We start from the raw sequence: 22768 nt of genomic DNA on the forward strand, positions 1-22768 counted from the left end.
ATTCTAATACTCTGTTGAACATCACTCTCTGTCTTAGCCATCCTAGTGTATCTTATCCTCAGGTGTTTTCATGTAGGAAAAAGTGGATAAGAAAGCTTCCTCTACCGATATAACTCCCAACTCATTGGAAAGTAACAAGACTGGGTTGAAAATTAAAGTAGATCTAAACATAGTACAAGTGTGGAGACAGTGTTTCTCAAAATTTTCGTCCCAATTATCCATCAGGGCAGAAGAAGGTGAATATGTAGGTCTGGACCTGAGATCCATATGAATTAGGAAGCCAACCTGCCACAGAGAGTTTATCTTTAGAATTAATTTAAACATAAATTTAACCCTAGTTGTGTGTGTGTGTGTGTGTGTGTTTTTAAAGATTTTATTTATTTATTTGACACAGAGAGAGATCACAAGTAGGCAGAGAGGCAGGCAGAGAGAGAGGAGGAAGTAGGCTCCCTGCTGAGCAGAGCGCCCAATGCAGGGCTTGATCCCAGGACCCTGGGATCATGACCTGAGCTGAAGGCAGAGGCTTTAACCCACTGAGCCACCCAGGTGCCCCTGTGTGTTTTTTAACAATAGAAAAGTCTTCTACCTTGAATCAAGCTGACTTTCTCAATGCATGGCCTGTTTTACTCTGAGATGTTGTGTGCCCACAGGAACACTGCTCCCTGGCAGGGGCCCCACGTTCTCCAGGCTTCTTATTTGAGAAGTACAGCCCTAGGGTACTGATAGGCAGCTTGCTGGTAGCAGTTCTCTTTCTAAGAGAACGTTTTGATGGAGGAAGAGAGCTGGAGGCCATCAGGAGTCTGTAGTAGGGACAGGAGAGAAAAGTTTGTCATGGGAATGGAAGTTTAGGGTGAGAATTCCTTTGGATTTTTCCTTTGGCTTGTCCTGGATATGTGAGAATTCTTATAAGTGAATTTATATGACTCATATAAATTCCTACGTTTCTGTAATTGGTTGTATGTCAGTAGCCGGCTGACTTCTAGGAAAATATCTCTTGGACCTCTTGTTATTGGTTACACTCCCACCTAATGCCGTGCTTCTGAAGAGGATTATGTCTTACAACTTGGATTGGGGTGAAAGAGGGGTTGGGATGGCTCCTCTATCTTTTTGAAATGCCTGGTGTATTTCCTACACTCGTTAATGTGAGCGACAACTATTCCCTTTAATAATTCTAAATGGCTCCACTTCCTATTATGAAACTGCCAGTATGAGAAGATCTTACTTGCTAGATAACCTGTGTGTCCTGCTCCAAACCACAACTGCAAATCTACATGCAGCTTTGCCATCTGCTTAAACACTGTTACTGTGGTCCCAGAGCACAAGTCACACGTATCTGCTTCTTTTAGAAAGGTTGACATTTCTCGCAGCACACTTCATCTTTGCTCTTACTAGATATGTGCAATTTCATTTAGGGTAGAAATGCTGAGATGGGGGAAAATAGAAGCCTTGAACACACTGTAAATCTGATAAGCAAATTTTATCACAGTTGCATTATTTGCTAAAGTTCATTTTGAGGCACTCTGGGATGTGATTAATTTTAAGGGCAATACAGGATGTTGTCTACTGAATTTAGAGGCCCTGTGGGATGAATGAACCTGCCTGTTTCCTTATTACCAAGGGAACATTTAATATAAAATGGAATCATAACAGAGTGGAACATTATAGTATCTTATTTTTACTGGGACATAAACTATACTAGGAACTGAGCTATAGGATAAATGGGCCTATTTCAGCATAGGTCAAGCTAATAAAATACATTAAATTCTATTTGTACTTTTCTGTGCATCATGAGAGTGTCTTGTACCTTTTGGAGGAAAGGTTCTATCCTATCTATCTATCTACCTATTTATCTATCATTAAACAGTCAATCACCTATCATCTATCTTTTCAAAGGATTCTAGATTTCCCCAGCCATACTTTATTACATCTTATCAAAATTTATATTCTATAGAGTTTGCAACAACCATTTGGCAACTGGCCTTGTGTTATTTTAAAATTGATATCTAGAGTCTATATTATTCCACAGCTGGTATCTTTTTCCTAACTGGATTGTAAGCCTTTGGAGAACAGGGACTATAATTTAATTTCTGGTCCTAAGGTAGTTCTCAAAGAATATTTTATTGATTTTCAAATATATAGGAACATATTTTTTAACCAATAAAAAAAATGGAGCTTCAAAATATTTAGCAGTTACTCAAGGAACCAGGTGTACGCAGTCAGATTATATCCCTCTACATGGGTAAGGAACTATCCCTGACAGTTCATTTCATGAATGTTACCCAGTATTTAGTTTTTAAAGCACTGTGTATGGCAGCAGGGAGAGTGGGTAAGTTTTGTTTTTCGTCTTCGTTTATAAAATTATTTTATTTTTCTCCTGGCCACACAGGAGAAAATATATTTCCCATTATCCCTTTGTGTCCAATGGACAGTGTTACTGAGCTCTTCCAATGGAAGGTGAGTGGAGGTGGCATATGCCACTTCTGGGCCATAGAAAGCCCTTGTGCAATCTTACTTGTGTTTTCCCCTCTAACCACACAGCAGTAATGGAAGACTTGTGATATGGCAGAACACACAATGGAAATAATCCGAGTCCAGAGTTGAATGCTTTGAAGATCTGCCTGCAAGATCTCCTGGTCAGGAACTTTAGCTCTGGGTTTTACATGAGCAGGAATATTATATTATTGAATAAAGTTGCTGAGACACTGTAGTGGTCTGTCACAAGTTCAAGTTGGGTAATACAGGTAGAAAGATCAGTATAGGGATTGAAGGATTAAGAGCTTCAATTAGAGGAAAGCAAATAAGAGGAAAGAGGGAGGGGGGTTGGAGCTGAGGGACATGGTCTTTGGGCTCCATGGAGTAGATGGTCAGATCTAAGGTGCTGCTGGCGGTGTCAATGGGTCTAGGAACTTGAAGAGCAGAGATGGCAAATACTCAGTTGAAATATTTTTAGAATGTAATACTTGAGGGGCGCCTGGGTGGCTCAGTGGGTTAAAGCCTCTGCCTTCGGCTCAGGTCATGATCCCAGGGTCCTGGGATCGAGCTCCACATCAGGCTCTCTGCTCCGCGGGGAGCCTGCTTCCTCCTCTCTCTCTGCCTGCCTCTCTGCCTAGTTTCTCTCTATCAAAAAAAAAAAAAAAAAAAAAAAAGAATGTAATACTTGAGGGGCGCCTGGGTGGCGCAGTCATTTGGGCATCTGCCTTCGGCTCTGGTCATGATCCCAGGGTTCTGGAATTGGGCCCCACGTTGTGCTCCCTGCTTGGTGGGTAGTCTGCTTCTCCCTCGGCCCCTCCCTTAGTTTGTGTGCCTGCTCTCTCCCTCTCTCTTGCTTGCTCGCTTTCTGTCTCTCAAATAAATAAGTTAAAAAATTAAAAAAGAATGTAACACTTGATCAGACGAGATCGGGCGCGTTCAGGGTGGTATGGCCGTAGACAACACTTGATACATATAAAAGAATATATAGTGATGTTTAAACTTGAAGCATAGTAGTAAAATGAATACTTAATGAACACAACTCCCGGGTAAGAATCAGAACATTATTGTTGAAGCTGCAACTTTATGGGTAAATTTTAGAAATACAATGAAAAAAAGTAAGTCTTAGAAGATTACAGATGATAACATTTTTTATAAAGCTAAAAAAAAAGCATACTAAAAGAGTGAGGTATATAAGGGTACATAATAGGCCTAATTTTTAAGTGGCTATGTTGTGCTCTTTTGCTCTATACCCATGGTAAAAACTTTTCTCAATTTTGTTGGTATACTAGGAGGATGAGGTCTGAAATTTAATGAGAGAAGAGAAATATATCAACATCTGATTGCAGTCTCACTTCTCGAGTGTGTTTTGTGGACCAGAAGCCTTTGGATCTTATTAGTAAGGCAGACTCTCAGCACTAACAAGACCTAGTGAATCAGAATCTGCATTTTAACATTTTAACGATGTTTTCAATAATTTGTATGCACAGTAGCCTGAGAAGAACTGGACTATAGGACATTGTACATCCTATTCTCCAGAATCCCTATTCTTTCCCTTTTCCTGAGGTGGGTCCACATGCAGTGTTCATCAGATAGTTCCACTGGGGGACAAGAGAACGGGTCAGGAAACTAATGTCTTTTGAGCACTCGCTTTGAAATACAGACATTTTTAGGGTTACCTTTCCTTCATCTTCCCCCACTCCCTAATTCTCAGTTATAATCCGGCTTTTGGTCACAGGAGTCACAGACTCATGTAAATCCCTAAGTCACTGTAATGGCTGTTTAGCCATATGTCAGGAGAATGCTGACTTCCAAGGAAATATCAGAGTGCCTGTTGTTGGTTATGCTCCCACCTAATACCATGTTCCCAAAGAAGCTCATGTGTTACGACTTAGGTTGGGGTGCAGGGGTGATTGGGATGAAGCTCTAGTGTGTTTTCTCATATGGCACCTTTGTCTCTTTAAAATGCTGGGTTTATTTCACACACTAATGAACGACCTTGCTGGCTGCTAATGCATGCCAGAAAGCATTAATTTGGTCCAGTTTTTACCAAGTCCTGATGGATCCTGTCAGGAATCGGGCTAAAGATGAGATTAGACATTTCCTTAACTATTTAAAAAAAGATTTAAACGAAGGACAGTCTCTTTAGTTCTGTAAAATGAGTTGACATGTGGCATTAAATTCATTGCTGTTATCTGTCATTGGCTATTCTGGGAAGAATAACGAATGCTAAACTTTGTTAGAAATATGACTCAATCTTAATATCGCAAATGTGTTGGTAGACCAGAAGGAATGTAATTGTTTTATCAGAATGACTTTGGTTTGTGGAGGTATAATTAATGGAAGAGATAGCTTATGCCATCAGGCTTTTCCATTTATGTTTTGAAAATCTGACAAAAACCTAACAAAGAAATATGCCAAAAAAAAAATCATACTTCAGAACACAAAAGAAATGAAAGAATAACTGAGGGGACTTCTCATTAGGCACGGTGGACAGCGTATGCGCGTTCTGTACCACCGCCACTGAACGCTCCCTAAAATAACAATGTAGAGATTAAAAAAAAAAGCTCTAAGTCTTAAGGACAGAAAGATCAGGAGGGGAGAAGAACACAACATAATTTGGAAGGGAAAAACAGATTCTTCTGGTAATCTATGGCTAACATCATTAACTACCCCAAAAGTTAATGGATTAAAACAAATATTTATCAAACTCTACAAAAACTTTGGTCAGGCTTCAGTTGGGCAATTCCTACACTTCACATGACATTGACTGTGATCCCTGAGGGCTGTTTATCTGGCAGTTGGGTTGATTTGGTGTGTCTAGGATGGCTTTACTCATGCACCTGAGTAGGGTGCTGGAGTCTGAGCCCATCTGGATCTCCTTCTCTTCCCATGTAGTCTCAGTCAGGGTCCCTACATGTTGCTGTCCTGCAGGGTGGTTGGATTGTTTACCCAGGAGCTCAGGGCCCCTATAGTGAATGTCCAGGAGCTGGAATATGGACCCCTCAGGGCCTGGGTCTTAGAGTTGGCACAGCTCCATTTCTGCCATATTTTATTGGTCAAAGTAGTAGTTTCAATAGAATGAATGGGCCAAAAAAATTATGGCCATCTTTATTGCCTATCTATATGGATAGTAACAGACTCAGAGCGAGGAATCTGAAACTCAGGCTAGCAGTGAGAGAAACGCAGAGGTCAGCTGAGTCTGCCTCAGAGCCCTAGAAAATTAGGCTTAGCAATTGCAGGTACTTCTGAAAAGAGGGAGGTGGTACAAGTAGGGCCAAAAAATAAGGATGGGTTGAAAGTCTGTGTAAAAGCAGTTAGGTCTTCTGATTCACTTCCACAGTTGGCTGAAGTTCTTCTCTAGGCTGATAGAAGACGGAGGTTTAATTTCTAGAGAGGTTAATCAAGCAGACTTTGGACTTGAGCACAACTGAAAGCAAGACAAACATAGGGAAAACAAAGGTATTAAATTAAAATCTACATATTGTACCGTGAAATTCTCTTCCATTCATTTCCTAAGTGAGCTCTCATGATACCGACAGACTCCTAGGTAAAAGCTAGAGGATTTCTCTCTTGAAATTTACATCTAAGAGAAAATGTCTACAGATGTGGGCCATTAGGGGTCCAGTGGGATGACCCCATCAGATCCACATCAATGCAGCAGTCAATAAGTCCTGTCTACACATACAGCATTTACTCAGTTTTTTAGTGCCTCATTCTTAAAAATCAGCAACCAAGGACCCATAGATATTTAAGGCAGTTTCTTTTGGAATGTAAACCAATCTGTAGAAATAAAGAACAGAGGGTAGATGAAAAATATAAAGAATGAAGTCAGATAATGAACACTGTAATTAATATCACTAAGTAGATGAGAAAATATATATATATATATTTTTTTTTAATTTATTTTTAAATTATTTTTTATAAACATATATTTTTATCCCCAGGGATACAGGTCTGTGAATCACCAGGTTTACACACTTCACAGCACTCACCATAGCACATACCCTCCCCAATGTCCATAACCCCATCCCCCTTCTCCCAACTCCCCTCCCCCCAGCAACCCTCAGTTTGTTTTGTGAGATATGGTTTGTCTCCCTCCCAATCCCATCTTGTTTCATTTACTCTTCTCCTACCCCCTCAACCCCCCATGTTGCATCTCCACTTCCTCATATCAGGGAGATCATATGATAGTTGTCTTTCTCTGATTGACTTATTTTGCTAAGCATGATACCCTCTAGTTCCATCCACGTCGTCGCAAATGGCAAGATTTCATTTCTTTTGATGGCTGCATAGTATTCTATTGTGTATCTAGACCACATCTTCTTTATCTATTCATCTGTTAATGGACATCTAGGTTCTTTCCATATTTTGGCTATTGTAGACATTGCTGCTATAAACATTTGGGTACACGTGCCCCTTCGGATCACTATGTTTGTATCCTTAGGGTAAATACCCAGTAGTGCAATTGCTGGGTCGTAGGGTAGTTGTATTTTCAACATTTTGAGGAACCTCCATGCTGTTTTCCAGAGTGGTTGCACCAGCTTGCATTCCCACCAACAGTGTAGGAGGGTTCCCCTTTCTCCGCATCCTTGCCAACATCTGTCATTTCCTGACTTGTTAATTTTAGCCATTCTGACTGGTGTGAGGTGATAGCTCATTGTGGTTTTGATTTGTATTTCCCTGATGCCGAGTGATATGGAGCACTTTTTCATGTGTCTGTTGGCCATCTGGATGTCTTCTTTGCAGAAATGTCTGTTCATGTCTTCTGCCCATTTCTTGATTGGATTATTTGTTCTTTGGGTGTTGAGTTTGCTAAGTTCTTTATAGATTTTGGACACTAGCCCTTTATCTGATATGTGGTTTGCAAATATCTTCTCCCATTCTGTCAGTTGTCTTTTGGTTTTGTTAACTGTTTCCTTTGCTGTGCAAAAGCTTTTGATCTTGATAAAATCCCAATAGTTCATTTTTGCCCTTGCTTCCCTTGCCTTTGGCGATGTTCCTAGGAAGATGTTGTTGTGGCTGAGGTCGAAGAGGTTGCTGCCTGTGTTCTCCTCAAGGATTTTGATGGATTCCTTTCTCACATTGAGATCCTTCATCCATTTTGAGTCTATTTTTGTGTGTGGTATAAGGAAATGGTCCAATTTCATTTTTCTGCATGTGGCTGTCCAATTTCCCAACACCATTTATTGAAGAGGTTGTCTTTTGTCCATTGGACATTCTTTCCTGCTTTGTCGAAGATTAGTTGACCATAGAGTTGGGGGTCTATTTCTGGGCTCTCTATTCTGTTCCATTGATCTATGTGTCTGTTTTTGTGCCAGTACCATGCTGTCTTGATGATGACAGCTTTGTAATAGAGCTTGAAGTCCGGAATTGTGATGCCACCAACTTTGGCTTTCTTTTCAATATTCCTTTGGCTATTCGAGGTCTTTTCTGGTTCCATATAAATTTTAGGATTATTTGTTCCATTTCTTTGAAATAAATGGATGGTACTTTGATAGGAATTGCATTAATTGTGTAGATTGCTTTAGGTAGCATAGACATTTTCACAATATTTATTCTTCCAATCCAGGAGCCTGGAACATTTTTCCATTTCTTTGTGTCTTGCTCAATTTCTTTCATGAGTACTCTATAGTTTTCTGAATATAGATTCTTAGCCTCTTTGGTTAGGTTTATTCCTAGGTATCTTATGGTTTTGGGTGCAATTGTAAATGGGATTGACTCCTTAATTTCTCTTTCTTCTGTCTTGTTGTTGGTGTAGAGAAATGCAACTGATTTCTGTGCATTGATTTTATATCCTGACACTTTACTGAATTCCTGTACAAGTTTTTGCAGTTTTGGAGTGGAGTCTTCTGGGTTTTCCACATATAGTATCATATCATCTGCGAAGAGTAATAGTTTGACTTCTTCTTTGCCGATTTGGATGCCTTTAATTTTCTTTTGTTCTCTGATTGCTGAGGCTAGGACTTCTAGTACTATGTTGTATAGCAGTGGTGATAATGGACATCCCTGCCGTGTTCCTGACCTTAGCGGAAAAGCTTTCAGTTTTTCTCCATTGAGAATGATATTTGCGGTGGGTTTTTCATAGATGGCTTTGATAATATTGAGGTATGTGCCCTCTATCCCTACACTTTGAAGAGTTTTGATCAGGAAGGGATGCTGCACTTTGTCAAATGCTTTTTCAGCATCTATTGAGAGTATCATATGGTTCTTGTTCTTTCTTTTATTAATGTGTTGTATCACATTGATTGATTTGCAGATGTTGAACCAACCTTGCAGCCCTGGAATAAATCCCACTTGGTCGTGGTGAATAATCCTTCTAATGTACTGTTGAATCCTATTGGCTAGCATTTTGGTGAGAACTTTTGCATCTGTGTTCATCAAGGATATTGGTCTGTAGTTCTCTTTTTTGATGGGATCCTTGTCTGGTTTTGGGATCAAGGTGATGCTGGCCTCATAAAATGAGTTTGGAAGTTTCCCTTCCATTTCTATTTTTTGGAACAGTTTCAGGAGATTAGGAATTAGTTCTTCTTTAAATGTTTGGTAGAATTTCCCCAGGAAGCTGTCTGGCCCTGGGCTTTTGTTTGTTTGGAGATTTTTGATGATTGTTTCAATTTCCTTACTGGTTATGGGTCTGTTCAGGTTTTCTATTTCTTCCTGGTTCAGTTGTGGTAGTTTATATGTCTCTAGGAATGCATCCATTTCTTCCAGATTGTCAAATTTGTTGGCGTAGAGTTGCTCATAGTATGTTCTTAAAATTGTCTGTATTTCTTTGGTGTTCGTTGTGATCTCTCCTCTTCATTCATGATTTTATTTATTTGGGTCCTTTCTCTTTTCTTTTTGATAAGTCTGGCCAGGGGTTTATCAATCTTATTAATTCTTTCAAAGAACCAGCTCCTAGTTTCGTTGATTTGTTCTATTGTTTGTTTTTTTTTTTTTTTTTTTTTTTTTTTTTTGGTTTCTATTTCATTGATTTCTGTCTGATCTTTATGATTTCTCTTCTCCTGCTGGGTTTAGGGTTTCTTTCTTGTTCTTTTTCCAGCTCCTTTATGTAGGGTTAGGTTGTGTACCTGAGACCTTTCTTGTTTCTTGAGAAAGTCTTGTACCGCTATATATTTTCCTCTCAGGACTGCCTTTGTTTTGTCCCACAGATTTTGAACCATTGTGTTTTCATTATCATTTGTTTCCATGAATTTTTTCAATTCTTCTTTAATTTTCTGGTTGATCCATTCATTCTTTAGAAGGATGCTGTTTAGTCTCCATGTATTTGGGTTCTTTCCAAATTTCCTCTTGTGATTGAGTTCTAGCTTCAGAGCATTGTGGTCTGAAAATATGCAGGGAATGATCCCAATCTTTTGATACCGGTTGAGACCTGATTTCGGACTGAGGATGTGATCTATTCTGGAGAATGTTCCATGTGCACTAGAGAAGAATGTGTATTCTCTTGCTTTGGTAGAAATGTTCTGAATATATCTGTAATGTCCATCTGGTCCAGTGTGTCATTTAAGGCTTTATTTCCTTGTTGATCTTTTGCTTGGATGATCTGTCCATTTCAGTGAGGGGAGTGCTAAAGTCCCCGACTATTGTATGATTGTTGATGTGTTTCTTTGATTTTGTTATTATTTGGTTTATATAGTTGGCTGCTCTCACGTTAGGGGCATAGATATTTAAAATTGTTAGATCTTTTTGTTGGACAGATCCTTTGAGTTGATATAGTGTCCTTCCTCATCTCTTATTATAGTCTTTGGCTTAAAATCTAATTGATCTGATATAAGGATGGCCACTCCTGCTTTCTTCTGATGTCCATTAGCATGGTAAATTTTTTTCCACACCCTCACTTTAAATCTGGAGGTGTCTTCAGTTTTAAGATGAGTTTCTTGTGAGCAGTATATAGATGGGTTTTGTTTTTTTATCCATTCTGATACTCTGTGTCTTTTGATTGGGGCATTTAGCCCGTTAATATTCAGGGTAACTATTGAGAGATATGAATTTAGTGCCATTGTATTGCCTGTAATGTGACTGTTACTGTATATTGTCTCTGTTCCTTTCTGATCTACTACTTTTAGTGTCTCTCTTTGCTTAGAGGACCCCTTTCAATATTTCCTGTAGAGCTGGTTTGGTGCTTCCAAATTCTTTCAGTTTTTGTTTGTCCTGGAAGCTTTTAATCTCTCCTTCTATTTTCAATGATAGCCTAGCTGGATATAGTATTCTTGACTGCATGTTTTTCTCATTTAGTACTCTGAATATATCATGCCAGCTCTTTCTGGCCTGCCAGGTCTCTATGGATAAGTCTGCTGTCCATCTAATATTTTTACCATTGTATGTTACAGACTTCTTTTCCCGGGCTGCTTTCAGGATTTTCTCTTTGCCACTAAGACTTGTAAATTTTACTATTAGGTGACGGGGTGTGGACCTATTCTTATTGATTTTGAGGGGGGTTCTCTGCACCTCCTCGATTTTGATGCTTGTTCCCTTTGCCATATTGGGGAAATTCTCTCCAATAATTCTCTCCAATATACCTTCTGCTGCCCTCTCTCTTTCTTCTTCTTCTGGAATCCCAATTATTCTAATGTTGTTTTGTCTTATGGTGTCACTTATCTCCTGAATTCTGCCCTCAAGGTCCAATAGCTGTTTGTCCCTCTTTTGCTCAGCTTCTTTATTCTCTGTCATTTGGTCTTCTATATCACTAATTCTTTCTTCTGCCTCATTTATCCTAGCAGTGAGAGCCTCCATTTTTGATTGCACCTCATTAATAGCTTTTTTGATTTCAACTTGGTTAGATTTTAGTTCTTTTATTTCTCCAGAAAGGGCTTTTATATCTCCCGAGAGGGTTTCTCTAATATCTTCCATGCCTTTTCCGAGCCCGGCTAGAACCTTGAGAATCGTCATTCTGAACTCTATATCTGACATGTTACCAATGTCTGTATTGATTAGGTCCCTAGCCTTCGGTACTGCCTCTTGTTCTTTTTTTTTGTGGTGAATTTTCCGCCTTGTCATTTTTGTCCAGATAAGAGTATATGAAGGAGCAAGTAAAATACTAAAAGGGTGGCAAGGACCTCAGGAAAATATGCTTTAACAAATCAGAAGAGATCCCAAATCGTGAGGGGGGAGAAAGGGGATAAAAAGAGGTTCAGAAAGAAAAAAAAAAAAGAAACAATTAAAAAAAAGAATAAAGAAAAAATATAAAAAAGAAAAAATATATATATTAGATAAACTAGTTAAAAAACTTTAAATAAAAGAAAAGGGTAAAAGTTAAAAAAATTTAGCAGAAGAAGAGAGAAAAAAATTGAAAAAGAAAAAAAAATTACATTAACTGCGAGACTAAAGAATCATGGGGAGAAAGCCATGAGTTCCCTGCTTTGCTTTCTCCTCCTCTGGAATTCCGCTGCTCTCCTTGGTATTGAAACTGCACTCTTTGGTAGGTGAATTTGGTCCTGGCTGGATTTCTTGTTGATCTTCTGGGGGAGGGGCCTGTTGTAGTCATTCTCAAGTGTCTTTGCCCCAGGCGGAGTTGCACTGCCCTTACCAGGGTCCGGGCTGAGTAATCCGCTCGGGTTTGCTTTCCAGAGCTTTTGTTCCCTGAGCGCTTTCCGTAGAGTTCCATAGGACGGGAATCAAAATGGCGGCCTCCCAGTCTCCGGCCTGGCAGAGCCGAGAGCCCGGGGCCCCACTCCTCAGTGCGCCCTCAGAGAACAGCCCCCAATTACTCCCGTCACCATGGCCTCCAGCTGTGCTCCGAGCTGACCGAGCCTGTGACCGGTTCAAAGTAACCCCGAGCTGAGAGCTCCACTCCTCGGCTCTGTCTCTGTAGCCGGCTTCCCCATTCTAATACCTGTAAGCTCTGTGACACTCAGACACCCCCGATCCTTCTGGGACCCTGCGGGACCTGAGGCCACGCTGACCCGGCGTGGGTTTCACCCCGGTTAAGCCTCTGGAGCGATGTCCCTCAGCGGAACAGACTTTTAAAAGTCCTGATTTTGTGCTCCGTTGCTCCGCCGCTTGCCTGGAGCCGGCCCCTCCCCCCGCGGTCTATCTTCCCGTCGCTTTGGATTCACTTCTCCACCAGTCCTACCTTGCAGAAAGTGGTTGATTTTCTGTTTCTAGAGTTGCTGTTCTTCTCTTCGATCTCCCATTGGATTTGTGGTGTTTGCAATCTTTAGATAAGCTATCTAGCTGATCTCCCGCTACCTGAAGTAGTCTCAGCCTGCTACTTCTCCGCCATCTTGACCCCTATACTGAGAAAATATATTTTATAAATGAAACAAAAAGGCCATCAAATAAAGTAAAATTCTTAGAAATAAAAACTGTTGATCACACTGAATAAACAATGTAGAATTCTTGGAAATGAAAACTATGGGACTGGAAATCAAACATTTAATAGACCCTTTGAAAGATACATTTGAGGAAACTGTACAAGTAAATAACCAAAGAGGTGAAAAAGTTGAGGAAAGATAGGCATGGTGGTGTGGAGCCCAGCTGTCGCAGCGCCGCTGCTCTGTGGGATCCACGAGCTTCCTCTTTTCCACTGTGCCCAGTGGATGTTTGCCTCGAAAACTGAGGGGAAGCCCAAAGTGACCGAAATTCTCAAGGTTCTCTGGAGCTACAACTACCAAACTCACCGACATTTCAGGAGGCTGTGGGGCGATGTATGAAATCCAGATCAAGACAGAAGAGTTTAAGGAGATGAAAACTGTCCAGCAGCCCCAGATGGTAAAGCAGGCACGAAAGAAGAAATCAAAGGGATGCATGGATTGCGGATGTTTACCTCCGTCCCCAAACACTGACTATGCCCTGGCCGTGTAGATGCTGCTGCTCAACGCCATGGATGAACTTGGCTGACACCATTCTTTACTAGGCATTTGCCAAATAATTATCTATTTTGTTCACTGACATTTCAGTATTATGATCGTAGAAGAATATGTTCTCTATTTAGAGATTAATTAAAGGCAACAGAAATTAAGTTCTAGAGTTCCCCTATCAAGAAAATAGAATAAGCAGAGAGAATAGAGAACACAGAAGGAAATAAAAGCGGGGAAGAATTATACCATATCTGAAGGTTACGGGTGGACAGACTGATAGGGACCCCAGAAGGAGCACAGAACAAAGGATAAGAAAAGGATCCCCATGGTGGTATATTATCATGAAATTCCAGAAAATTGACAAAGAGAAAAGTCTCTGAGGAAGAAGAAAACTGACCAAGGTTCAAAACTGTACACATTTTCTCATAAGCCACCTTGAATACCAGAAGATAATGGAGTGACATATTCAAAATTCTGATCAAAATGATTTCCAATCTGGAGTTCTATGCTCAGCTAAGCTATCAATCAAATCCAGGTTGAAAAAGGCATAATGCTTTTAGCTGGTTAAAATGTGATAGAATGTATTCAGGATAAAAAAGTGGTGAGTGACCCTTTCTGTTTATTATGCATTCAGTTCTCAATTAGACGTTCAAGTTCCCAAGGGCTATGATTTTAATTTTAATTTGTCCTGCACAGCATCTGCATAAGGTAGGCATTTATAAATGGTGTTTATGAATAAATGGACTCTGTTTTAAATCACAATTATTGGATGTGCCGAATATAATAGCATTGCTTTGACATATGAAAGTAACTTATTTTCTTACTTGCCATTTCTTGATACCATACCTATTATTTGATCTCAGATGTTTTTTCTTGAATTGTCTCTATTTAGAAAAAAAAAGATATTTTGTCTTCTTATTCTCATTTGGTCCAGTAGTTTAAAGAATTTTGTTGCTTGAATGTTTAAGAAGAGTGGAATATGATGCTCACATTTGTTTTTCAAATATTTTATTTATTTATTTGAGAGAGAGAGAAAGAGCATGGGCGGCAGGAGGGAGGGTCAGAGGGAGAGGCAGACTCCTTTCTGAGCAGGGAGCCTGATGCAGAACTTTATCATGAGACTCTAGAATCATGGCCTGAGCTGCAGGCAGTCACTTATCTGACTAAGCCACCCAGGCTTCCCTTACATTTGTTATAACAAAATGTTTTCAGAGCCGTTTATGGTGAGGTTGCCCTATAACAAGAGGTACCGATAAATTAAAGACAAAATTTGAATTTCTCCATTGTAGTTATTCTCCAGACCAGTGATCCGGTGCTTAGTTACTCCCAGTGTTACTACTGGTATTAAAGTGTTTATTGCCGCCAGTGAATAGTAGTTGTAATAAGTAAGAGAACAAGCTGATTAGTTTATGCAGTGGAGGAAGATGGCTTTGGATCTTAGGAATAGTGGCTCAAGGAGAACTCAAGGATCTGTATGAGGACCTGAAAATTAGAAAAGACCTCAGTCAGAATTGTCAAAAACAGCAGAGATCAAGAGGGACAGGAAAGAGAAAGTCAGCTCACATCAGATGTAGAATAGAAGTATTGGGAGTCTTGAGGGAGTGCAGACTTCAGAATGATAGAAGAAAAATTGAACTCAGGTGGCTGGGCAGAGATATTCAGAGGCAGTATACTAACTAAAGAATATAGGAATAGAATATACTGATTGACACACACCTATTTGTTTTTATTCTGCGTATAGGTAACTGTGTAATTTCTTCTGCTTATAGCAGAGCTTTTTATTTTTTTCTTTTTGCTTTTAGGAAGGCTGACTTGAGAATGTGGGATACTTGATTTCCCATTGAGATGATTATAGGGGATATGGTAAGAATTTCATACCAGTAGCAGAGTCTAAAAGAAAGCCTTCTTTCTTAAAAAAAAATTTTTTTTTAAAATTTGACAGACAGAGATCACTAGTAGGCAGAGAGGCAGGCAGAGAGAGAGAGAGAGAGGAGGAAGCAGACTCCCTGCTGAGCAGAGAGCCTGATGTGGGGCTCAATCCCAGGACCCTGGGATCATGACCTGAGCCGAAAACAGAGGCTTTAACCCACTGAGCCACCCAGGTGTCCCTAAAAGAGAGCCTTCTGTGACCTCACACATCCCAACTAACACACAGTCTTATGATGGAGGTGTGTTGTAACTTACACTCCTAAGGCAATGCCAAGGCTGATTGGTACCACTGTGTTCACCTTTTGAGCTGATTGTTGACAGATGCTGTGGTGTGCTGCACGCAGAATGAAGGCAAAGACTAGGGCATGTGGGATAGTGAAGAATGAATGCATCTGTGGTAGGGATACCAGTCATTCCTTCCCCTCACACACCTTTTCCTTAGGGAATCTGCTTTCCTCTAGTTTCCAGAAGGGGCAGTCTTCTGTATCACATGACTTCATTCCACACTATGGCTGACTGGACCATGGATGGACATCTGAGCCAAGTCAAGTCTGGAATTTGGAGATGGAGTCCTGAGAGTTGGATTCAAATAAGCAGTGGTGGGCACTGGACACAGGAGATCATGGAGACATGCTGGCCACACGCAGCCATGGAGAGAGGGAAGAGAAGACAGAGGTAGGTTTAGCTAATGCTTGTCTGACTACGACAGGATGGAGAGTGTGATAGTGACTGGCTTTTTAAGTCCAGTTCATATTCATGGGCATCCTGATTGCACTTAGGTACTTTGAGGATGTAAACTTTAAATACCCTACATTTTCCATAACTCAAATGGGGTTCTGCCTTTTTGATAGTCAATTCACATTCATTATTCTCTTCAGTTTTTCTGACCCAGCAATAAAGTTGCCCCACTAAAGAGCAGTTAAGATAATACAGGGTTACAAAATGCCCAGTCTACTGTAATCACATGATTTTATAACTACTTGGATTTTATCTCTCCCCTTTAGAGTATTGTAAACTCCTTGCATTTTTAAACAAGGAATATACTCCAGTTTGTTTCATTCATATGTGGCTATGGCTTTTGAACTGGGTATTGCCTGAGCTGTAGCAAACTTGACTTATGAGGGGGCTCCTGGATGATGCAGTTGGTTAAACCTCCGACTCTTGGTTTTGGTTCAGGTGCATCTCAGGGTTGTGATCGCAGGGTCGTGAAATCAAGTCCCACGCTGAACGTGGAGCCTGTTTCAGAGTCTCTCTGCCCCTTCCCTCTGCTCTCTCTCAAATAAAGCAAAGAAATCTTAAAAACAAAAACAAAAACAAAACAATACTTGACTTATGAGAAACATGTTTGCTTACTGCTCTAAGAGAATAATATTCTTAGCACTAACTATTGACATATTTTTTCAGTAAATTTCCTTTAGAGTTCCATTTATATGAAAAACTCAGTGCATGTGTATTATAATGTGAGCATACTCCCAAACTGTTGATTGTATTAAGCGTATCAGGTCCTTTGTGACTCATGGAGTCGTCCGCCTGCCTGATGAAGAGGGCAGCCTGGCAGCATGGCAGCATGTGGTCATCATGATTCCCAAAGAGCCATGCTGATTCCAAATGGTGTGTAGGGCAGATAGTGGGGCTCTCCACCTTTAAGAACGTATGGATGAGCATATAGCACTGTAAATTTAATTATTTGGCAATCGTTGAGTAAAATCTTTAAAAAATAATCTGTCTTTAGAGATGTTTTCCCATTTCCAAATAACATAACATAATAAAAAAAATAAAACACTGAAACAATAAAAAATAAAAAATATATTGCCTACACAGTAACACAACTGTAATATTTAATTAAGCTATTTATTGACTTTCTCATGAGACTTCTTTCTTGCTTTTCCTGTGATACGTTGTAACATTACAATCATGGGATTTTATTATTTCTTATTTTCCGCATGCATTGCTCTGGTAATTGAGAAAAGTCAGAAAATCCAGCTGTTGAAATGATGACCTTTACATTTGGAAAACTAATTTGTTCAACATAAATATAGGAACTCTCATTACATCACTTAAAATACACAGAATTAATGGTCAATTTAACTTTTTATTAAAGGAAATTATTTGCTTAATCAAAATATGTATACCACATCTTTCTGGGTTTTTTAAAAGATTTATTTATTAATGAGAGAGAGGTGGGAGAGCAGGTGGAGGGGCAGAGGCAGAGAGAGGATCCTCAAGCAGACTTCCCAATGAGTGGCAGAGACCCGGAGAGGACTCCATTCCAGAACCTCGAGATCACCAACTGAGCCAAAGCCAAGAGCCTAGGTGTCCCCTTCTGTCTGTTTTTTTTTTTTTTTTTTTTTTTTTGCTGCTTATTCTATTTTCTTTTTTGCTGCCTCCTCCTCAAATTTAACAGGCTTTTGGTATTTATTTTACATTTGAGAATTTAAAGATTTTAGATATAAGCAGTAAGTAATCTATGTCTTGGAAATGAGCAGCAAATGTGTCATAACAGATATAGGCTGGGGAAATTACATGATTTATTCACCATCCAGACCAGTTTCCTCCCAGAATTCTTTTTTTTTTTTTTCTTTTTAAGATTTTATTTATTTATTTGTCAGAAATATACAGCAAGCAGGGGGAGCTGCAGGCAGAGGGAGCTGCAGGCAGAGGGAAAAGCATACTCCTGCCCAATGTGAGACTTGATCCCAGGACCCTGAGATCATGACCTGAGCCAAAGGCAGATGGTTAACCGACTGAGCTGTCCCCACTCCCAGAATTCCTAATGGAGAAGAGCAGCCTTGTGATTTAGGAGGTCTGGTTCTTTTTTAATTGTTTTTGTTGTTGGTGGTGTGTATAATTGCAAATTAAATCAATTTGTACTTTTAGAAAGCAATAGTGTCCTGGAACCCGTTTCTCAGTATTTCTTTACTTCTGTTTCAGTGTTTAGCTATGAACTATTCACATGACATGAGAATGTGAAGAGATCATTTAAAGAGATCATGTAAGAGATTAAAGAGATCATGATCATGTAAGATCATGTAAAGAGATCATTTAAAAATGTAACATTTGGGGGACGCCTGGGTGGCTCAGTGGGTTAAAGCCTCTGCCTTAGGCTCAGGTCATGATCTCAGGGTCCTGGGATCGAGCCCCGCATCGGGCTCTCTGCTCAGCAGGGAACCTGCTTCCCCCTCTCTCTCTTCCTGAATCTCTGCCTACATGTGATCTTTCTCTCTGTTAAATAAATGAATAAAATCTTTAAAAAAAATGTAACATTTGTGTATTTATATAATATTAAACACAAAATATATACACTTATATGCACATAGAGTATATATATGTATACACAATATTACTATTTTACTTAAACAGGGTCATATTGTAGATGCAGTTTTTTTTCCCTTTGTTATTATTATTATTATTATTTTTAAAGATTTTATTTATTTGACAGAGAGAAATCACAAGTAAGCAGAGAGGCAGGCAGAGAGAGAGGAGGAAGCAGGCTCCCCGCTGAGCAGAAAGCCCAATGCGGGGCTCGAACCCAGGACCTGGGATCATGACCTGAGCCGAAGGCAGCGGCTTAACCCACTGAGCCACCCAGGTGCCCCTCCCTTTGTTATTATTATAATTTTTTTGTTTTTAATTTTTTTAAAGATTTTATTTATTTATTTGACAGAGACACAAGTAGGCAGAGAGGCAGGTAGGGTGGGGGGAAGCAGGCTCCCTGCTGAACAGAGAGCCTGATGTGGAACTCATCCCAGGACCCTGAGATCATGACCTGAGCCAAAGGCAGAGACTTAACCCATTGAGCCACCCAGGCGTCCCACTTTGTTATTTTTTATTTGCCTTTCCCTTCCCTCCTTATCTTCACCTATTACTATACAGTTCTCCTAGCCCCAAAGTAACCATCTGCTTTGTCTTCTCTTGCATTTTTCTTCTGTACATATTATAATTATAAAGACCTATAAAACATGTTATATGTATTTAAATATAAAGTTATAGAAGGATACTTTGTCATTGATTGTTTTGCAAAACACATTATGTGTTTTGCACATCACATAATGTGATGCAATCACACAATCACAAAATGTGGTGGAAAATCACATTATGCTTTGGTTTGTGCATTTCACTATTTTTTTAAAGGTTTTTATTTATTTGACAGAAATAGAGAGAGAGAGCAGGAACAGGGAGGAGAGGAGGAAGCAGGCTCCCCACTGAGCAGGGAGCCCATGGGGCTCGATGCCAGGACCCTGAGATCATGACCTGAGCTGAAGGCAGACCCTTAACTGACTGAGCCACCTAGGCACCCCGCATTTCACTATTTAAAAGGATACTTTCAGCAATTTGTTTCAAATGCTTCTTCTCTAAATTGCAGGTTCCTGCTCTTGCCGTGAGAAAAAAAAAAAAAAAGAACCCTTCAAAACACTCCAGAGACAATTTTGTCATATAAATGAAGAGGGAGGGCTGAAGAATTCTCTCTCTCTTTTGAATAGGCCCTGGTCAGTAGTTCAAGTAAGAAGAACGTTAAGATTTAGTAATGTAATTAGTATTGACTTGCAGACCAACTGCAGGGAAAATGAGTCTTGAGAATTGTATCTATAAGTATGAGGGCATCTGCAGTGTCGTTGCAGTGGTGAGAACACTGGTTTAGGAATAAATGGCCCAGATTTCATATTCTGCAACTGATATGCTGCTAGCCTTTGGCAATTCATTTAATGTCTCTGAGGTACCCTAACTTCTGGATAGAAGAAGACTTGGATTCAAATTTATTACTAGGATTGTGAAGATCTTAAGATCTTATGAAGATCTTAAGTTTAAAGATCCCTAATCTGCCAGTTAGAGGTAGATAATAATAATATTTGGCATACCGACCCCATTGGTTATTGTTTTGAATTCTAGGAGATAAATAGTGAAAGCATTCCTTAGATTGTAATGTGATTTCCAAGTGATAGTTGCCCTTATTTTTTATTTTCATTTACATATCATTTAAAGGCTATAATAGGCATATTTGAAGATAGTTCAGCTCTGCACTGTCCAGTGTGGTAGCTACTACCCACATTAGCTAATAAACACTTGCAATGCGACTAGTTCAAATGACACAGGCCATAAATGTAAATGCACCCAGCATTTTAAGACTTAGTATAAAAAAAACGGTAAATAATGTTTTAGTGATATAGTGATTTAATTGATTATGTGTATAAGTGATACTCTTTGGAGCTATAATTAAATAAAAATATTATTACAATTAATGTTATCTGATTATTTTTTCCTCTTAATTTAAAATTGTATGAGTGTCTGTCAGGAATCACTCCGCTGAAGGTGTGACCGTTGTGGGTACGTTTGTACCAGGTGGGCTTGCTTCCTAACTTCAGCAGGCGTGCTGGGACTTCCAGGGCCTACAGAATTCCTTGTCCCTGGGGGGCTCTTGTATGGTCATAACCAGTGTGACATCAGGTCTTCCCATTTCAGGTAAATTACTGGAACATGTCGGATACTAAAGAGCTAGCGACCTTAACATGCTCTGCTGTTTTCCTTAATTAGTTTTGGTGGATTAAGTTCCCGAATGGCTGGTTGTTTCTATCATGGAATTCAGGATGGCTCACACATTCTGTCTCATTCTTCCTGTGATTACCTGCTCAGTCTTCAGCTCTGATTCCTGCCTAACTTTACATTGCTGCTTTCATCTCTTTAACTGAGACTCTCTTGTAAATGACCTTTTCTTAAATCCTCCATTAGCTGTGCCACCCCCCCGCCCTCCCAGCCTGTCTCCTCATTAAATGTGCCGTGTTTCGTGCCTGGTGGCTGAGCTCATAACCAGTATCTGACTTCACCTCCGGGGTTGAGTCCAAATGGTAACAGCCTTTGTTACGACTGAGGCTGGGCTCGAACAAAGATCTTGTTTGTTATTTATGAATTTTTTACTTATATAGTATTAGACTTCACAGTTATTCTATACTGTACTGTACTGAGTAGATTGTCTTTTAATAATGATGCACTGATTGGTGTATCAATAAGTGAGACATATATGTTAATCTGAATAAATTTAAAGCAAACCTGACTGTAAATGCATTCAAAAGCTCAAATCTTGTGTTCACTAATGTTATGATGGCAATCATTTCATAATATACATGTACATCAAATAATCACCTGTGTACCTTGACCTTATGCAGAGTTATTTGCCAGTTATTTCTCACTAAACCTGGGAGAGAAAAACAACAACAACAACAACAAAAACCAAAACAACAACAACAAATCAAAGCACGGATCTTGAGCAGCTATACTGATGTTCTGATTCCATTGCCAACACTTAAGCATTAATTACAGTTGCATTTTGTAAGGTTATATTTTTATGACATCTGCATTTTGTTTGGAGTGTTCCGAGGAACTCAATCCTAGAGCATAAATAAAATGCACCCTGTCAGAATAGCCACAGCATCGCTATGGACAGCCCAAAGCTGTGGTGGGAGCTGGGCAGCAGAGAATGAGGGCCAGAGAGAATGACGAGCCAAATCAAACAAAATTGAATTGAACTGGGTGTTCAGAAGATTAGTTGAAATGAAAGGTGGAGAAAACATGGTTTAGCAACATGATAAGGGAAATGAAGAAAGAATGCCTGGTCCTGACCTAAATTATTATTATTTATTTATTTTTAAAAGTATTTTATTTTATATATTTGGGAGAGAGAGAAAGTGCTTGTGTGCACAAGCAGGGAAAGGGAGAAGCAGGGAGCTGGAAACGGGGCTTGATCCCAGGACCCTGGGATCATGACTGAGCCAAAGGCAACTGCTTAACTGACTGAGCCACCCCGGCAACCCCCCGACCTAAATTATTAATATGAGATTTTAGTTTGGTTTGGTTTCTTTGTTTTATTTAAAAATCTTGCTTTGGGGCACCTGGGTGGCTCAGTCAGTTAAGTGTCTGACTTCAGATCAGGTCATGATCCCGGGGTCCTGGGACTGAGCCCTGCTTTGGGTTACCTACTCAGAAGAGAGCCTGCTTCTCCCTCTCCCTCTGCCTGCCTCTCTGTCTACTTGTACTCTCTCTCTCTATTTCTCTATTGCTTTTAACAAGCCTTGGACTCACTTAGCCTGCAAAGCCAGGTGCCTGTCTGCACTTCTGTCCTTCATGCTGGACACGGAGAAAAGGTGCACTTCTGCCCTTTTCTTGTGCTGTGACAGTCTTTCAGTGTGGCAGGCAAATGTCTTTTCTATCAGAGAAGGTTTCTGGTTAGTGGCCAGTGAGGATTAAAGGTCCTTTAAAAAAACAAAACATATTTCTTCATCTCTGTTGGTGATATTTTTCTCCATAAAAATAACATAGCTTTTAGGTTTTGTAGTGTTTGGATACCTCTGTTGGAGGTTTTGAAGGGAGCAGGTATGAATGTTGACTGGCCACTTTTAAAAAAGTTATTGTGGAAGCCGGAGAGTCAGCTGGGCAAGGAGTGACTCTTCAGGGCTCTGAGTTACCTACTAGATAAGTGTGTTAGAGAATGTCACAGAGGTGTGATATGGGGCCTTTTAAGTGTTGACAATCTCTTCACCTGTTTCTTTAAGAGCTGTTGAAAAGTGTTGGCTTATTAGGAG

The 22768-nt window shown here is 39.8% G+C and overlaps 1 pseudogene; it reads left to right on the forward strand.

Moving 5' to 3' along the window:
- Nucleotides 1-12926: 12926 nt before the first annotated feature.
- LOC125090413 (bolA-like protein 3) lies at nt 12927-13253 on the forward strand (annotated as a pseudogene).
- The last annotated feature ends 9515 nt before the right edge of the window (nt 13254-22768 follow it).

The sequence above is a fragment of the Lutra lutra genome, chromosome 2 (genome assembly GCF_902655055.1).
Source record: "Lutra lutra chromosome 2, mLutLut1.2, whole genome shotgun sequence".
Classification (NCBI taxonomy): Eukaryota; Metazoa; Chordata; class Mammalia; order Carnivora; family Mustelidae; genus Lutra; species Lutra lutra.